We start from the raw sequence: 4869 nt of genomic DNA on the forward strand, positions 1-4869 counted from the left end.
CAGCTTGTTTACCTTGTCAGCTCAGGATTTGATCTTGCAACCTTTCGGTTACTAGTCAAACGCTCTAAGCACTAGGCTACCTGCTGCCCAAAGATGGCTAGAAATGCACACATTTTGTGCTCTTTAGGAAGCAACCACTCACCCATTGACTAGAAATTAGCTGCAACTGGGCTAATAACTCACTAGCAAAGAATATGAACAGCAGACATCCCATTTTTATCTGTAGCTACATTATTTTAGCCAGCTCCTGTTATTATTTTGGAAGTGCGTAAAACCCCATCGTGTAGGCTACATGTCCATATGCCCACCATGGAACGAGAGATGAGCGGATGCCAGTGACCACATTTAAGTTATTTTCCTGTAACAATTGCTTGTTTTCCGTTTCATGTGACTAAAAAACGAATGTTATGTATGTAAGCTATATGGATCACTCCAATATATTGGTATCTCTCCGCGGCGGAGGGATACATCCGAGGATTTACAGATTTACTCCCATGTACACCTGTGTCACGGATGGGGTCCGCCCCTGTATATAGACCCCATGGCCGCGACACACGTTCTCTACATCATTTTTGAGGTGCCTCTAGCACCTTAGAGGATTGGAGTGATCCATATAGCTAACATAACCGTGGTTACATACGTAACCTTTGTTATGTTTCACTATATTGGATCACTCCAATATATTGGTATACCCGTACCAGATTAGTCGGTGCTAGAGGGACCTGGCTAGCCAGCAGCGAAGTCCCAGTCCGGGACCGAGACGCAGGGGCCGTCAATGTGGAAGGGGGGATCCCGGCACAGTCCCCGGAAGGGGAGGCGACGCCCAGGACTACTGGACCAACCGTGGAGGGAGGAGCCAGATAGTACCTAGCAAAGGTGCAAGAGGAAGCCCAGCTGGCCGCAGCACAGATATCAGCGAGGGGCACTCCTCTCAGTAGAGCCCAGGACGCAGCCACACCTCGTGTTGAATGTGACACCACAGATCCCAGCACTGGCCTGCCAGCCAGGCGGTATGCTGTCGTAATCATTTCCACGATCCAGTGAGAGAGCCTCTGCTTTGATAGGCCAGCCCCCAGGACTCTCACCATAGCAGACAAAGAGCTGGTATGTTGTTCTCACTGACCGTGTCTGCTCCACATAGGCAGCCAGTGCCCTCAGAGGGCACAGCATGCCGGAGGGAGGCCCAGACTTGCCGGGGGGTCGTAAGCAGACAGGATAAAAGGGATGGTTCCACATTGTCTGACAGAACCTTCTGGAGGAATGAAGGGTTGGAGCGGAGAGATATACTCCTCCCCCTGGGCTCCATCCGGTAGCACTCAGAACTTACTGAAAGAGCATGGAGCTCACCCACCCTCTTCATGGAAGTAATCGCTACCAAGAAAACCAACTTCATAGAGAGGTGTTTCAGGGAGGCAGACTCCAACGGTACGAAAGGTGGCTTTGCCAAAGCTGCCAAGACCACATCCAGATCCCAGCTCGCCATTGAGCGGGTTCTAGCTGGACGCAGGCGACGAACCCCCTTCATAAACCTGGAGACCAAGGGATGGCGCCCCACTGGCCTGTCCATCCACCCCATATGGCAGGCAGATATAGCGGCCAAATACCCACTCAGTGTAGAGGCTTCCAAGCCCTCATCAAAGCGAGACTGCAGGTATTGGAGGAAATACTGCACCCAGCATGACTTGGGCACAACCTCAATACCAGTGCACCAAGGGCAGAACAACCGCCAGTGCAACTGGTATGCCGCGTTTGTAGCCGGCGCCCTTGTGTTCTGCATGGTGATCATTACACCCTCCTAACATGGACCATTGGTGCCGTTCAGTGGCCAAGCACACAGACTGAGGCGGTGTGGCCTCGGATGCCACAGAGTTACCCCGGCCTGAGCCAGCAGGTCCGGTCTCAGGGGAAGTTGCCAAGGTGGCCCAGACAACAGCAACAGGGGAAGGCTTAATCAGGGTTGTCTCGGGCCACCAGAAGCAGATGATGCTCTGCCAACCTGGTCCTGTACAGCACAGCATGGATCAGGGGAAAAGGGGGAAATGTGTAAAGCTCCAGCCCTGGCCAATCGTGAGCCAGAGCATCCAAGCACAGAGGCCCTGGTGGCTCTGACATGGAGTACCACAAGGGGCAGTGCGCATAGTCCAGGGAGGCAAACAGGTCCACCTGTGCCTTCCCGAACTTGTCCCACAGGTGCTGCACTACCTGGGGATGTAGGTTCCAATCCCAAGTTGGTGGGCCCTCACTTGACAGCATATCCGCTGCCACATTCAGGATGCCAGGTACGTACGCTGAGCGTAGAGACGCTAGACGTCCCTGAGCCCAGAGAAGGAGCTCCCATGCCATAAGATGGAGGCGGTGCGACCTCAGTCCCCCTGATGGTTGATGTAAGCCACCACTGTGGTGTTGTCCGTTGTGAAAGGAAAGATTGCAGGGCCAGCAGTACAGCTCGGAGCTCTAGTGTATTGATGTGCCCTCCGCTCCAAGGGGGTAGCCAACAGCCGCTGGCCGACCTGCCCTTGGTCACACCCCCCCCCAGTCGAACTGGGAGGCATCTGTGCTGACCAGCTCCCGGCGACACATCCTCAGCATCTCCACCCCACCTGAGAGAAACGAGTGACAGCGTCCCCTCAACAATGCCCCGAGGCACTGTGCGGTCCCCCGCAGCGGGCGGTGACGGTGGCGCTTCGGGTGCAGCCGGTGGGAGTTGAACCACCGTTGAAGAGGCCGGAGATGGAACAGGCCCAGGGGAATCAACAACCAGGCCGCCGTCAGCAAGCCCAACAGGCTTTGGCAGGTTAGGACTGATACCATCCGCCCCTGCCGAAAGTGGTCAAGGCAAGATAAGATCGCCTGAAACCTTCTGGTGGGCAGGCATGCTCTCATGAGGACTGAGTCCAGTTTCATGCCAATGAAGGCCACCCTCTGGGTGGGCGTCAGACGACTCTTGTCATTTACAGTAATACCCAGCCCGCCGATGAGGCTCAGGAGCATGTCTCTGTCTGACAGGACCTGGGTCCTGGTTGGGGCACAGATCAGCCAATCATCCAGGTAATTGAGGATCAACAACCATCGGGACGTGAGAGGTGCCAGGACAGCGTCCATGCACTTTGTGAAAGTGCGGGGTGCCAAGGAGAGGCCGAAGGGAAGAACCATGAATTCGTAAGCCCTCCCTTTGAAAGCAAATCAGAGGTACTGCCAATGAGCTGGGTGAACAGGAACATGGAAATACGCATCCCTCAGGTCCAGCGTCACAAACCACTGGTCCCTGTACACGGCCTGCAACATGCTGGGGACAGCATATGGAACCTCAGTACCTTTAAGTACCCATTGAGGTTGCGGAGGTCCAGAATCGGTCGAAACCCTCCGTCTCTTTTTGGGACCACAGAATAAGTGGAGTAGAACCCACCTAGACTTTCTGAACTCGTGATCCACCGTAGGCCTATATCCACCCAGCCTATTCTGTCAAGCTGAGGGACCTGAGGTAGATTCATTTCCTTGTCTCCTTTCCTTCCCTACAGACCAGGAGGAACTGACCAGGTCTTTCAGATGAAAGGAAGTAGGTCACATAAGACAGTTTCCCAAACTCGGTCCTGGGGCCCCTCCTGGGTGCACTGGGGGGGGCCCAATGAGAGCCCAATGAGTAGATTGAGACTCAGCCATAAACAAATATGTGTATTGCATTCAGAGGAGGCTGGTGGGAGGAGCTATAGGAGGACAGGCTCATTGTAATGGGTGGAATGGAATTAATGGAACGGAGTCAAATACAGTATGTGGTTTCCATATGCTTGATGTGTTTGATACCATTACATTCATTCCATTCCAGCCATTACAGTGAGACTGTCCTCTTATAGCTCCTCCCACCTCTAATTACATTCCATCCCTCTAGATCTGTGATGATTATCACTGTGCTGGGCCAGTGTGGTCTTGCACTTGCATTCTTCAGGGAGTCTATCTAGTCATCCATCTGCCACTGAGCACTGGCCCCCATGGCCCTCAGTGAGACACACATGGACTGGTTGACTTTTCCATTAAAACAATAAACATATTTTCAGTGTCAATAGATTTCACTTGCTTTAGTGGCAACTAATATGATCATTTTCTCTGGAAACCACCAGAAAACAGAACACAGAGTATCTACTATCTATCTAAAATCTACAGGGGAAAAAGGGTGTGCTTGCAGTGATTTTAGTCTGTCAGCAGAAGGCACTGCTCCCAAACAAACCAAGCCAAACCTACATTTCCAACAGGCTTCTCTGATTGCTCAACCAGAGTACTTCCAGCATGCTGTCAACTTAAATTACAAGGACTAGGTCTTTTTTGTAATCGACTATGTTTCTCTATTGTCAGTTTTCAACTAACCACCACTTCTGGTTTCTAGGTTTTCATGATCATGGATTGCACGGCAGCTGTTCACGATTGTTTTTTTTCAGGTCTCAGTGAAGTTAATATTGATTCATGTATCATATCTGAATACATTGATATTTGGAAATTATCCACTGCTATGTGCAGTTTTCCAAAACTCCCACTTAATGCTACAAATGCTGATTGTTCATTCAGAATCTGCTCAATGACAGTATATAGTAGACACAGTGGGAGTAGGAGAACAAAATTGTCCCCTGTAACATTCCAAAGGAAGGTATTTTAGTGAACCCACCTGTGATCTATGTAGAAATGCCAGACTTTTTGTCCCTCTCATCCTAGTCCCCAACCACACTTGCCCCTCAAGGTCTGAACATGCGTCACAGCCTGACAGGGATCTTTTCATATGATAAGATCCTCCCACTCTTGGGCATGTGTGTGTGCGTGTGTGTACCTACGCTATCTCCCAGATCTGCATATTGTGTTGGTCACCATAGAGAGAAAGGGGGG

At 51.4% G+C, this 4869-nt stretch overlaps 1 pseudogene; it reads right to left on the minus strand.

Moving 5' to 3' along the window:
- Positions 1-1795: 1795 nt before the first annotated feature.
- Positions 1796-3491, minus strand: LOC139565688 (uncharacterized; annotated as a pseudogene).
- Positions 3492-4869: the final 1378 nt, after the last annotated feature.

The sequence above is a fragment of the Salvelinus alpinus genome, chromosome 37 (genome assembly GCF_045679555.1).
Source record: "Salvelinus alpinus chromosome 37, SLU_Salpinus.1, whole genome shotgun sequence".
In the NCBI taxonomy this organism is placed as follows: Eukaryota; Metazoa; Chordata; class Actinopteri; order Salmoniformes; family Salmonidae; genus Salvelinus; species Salvelinus alpinus.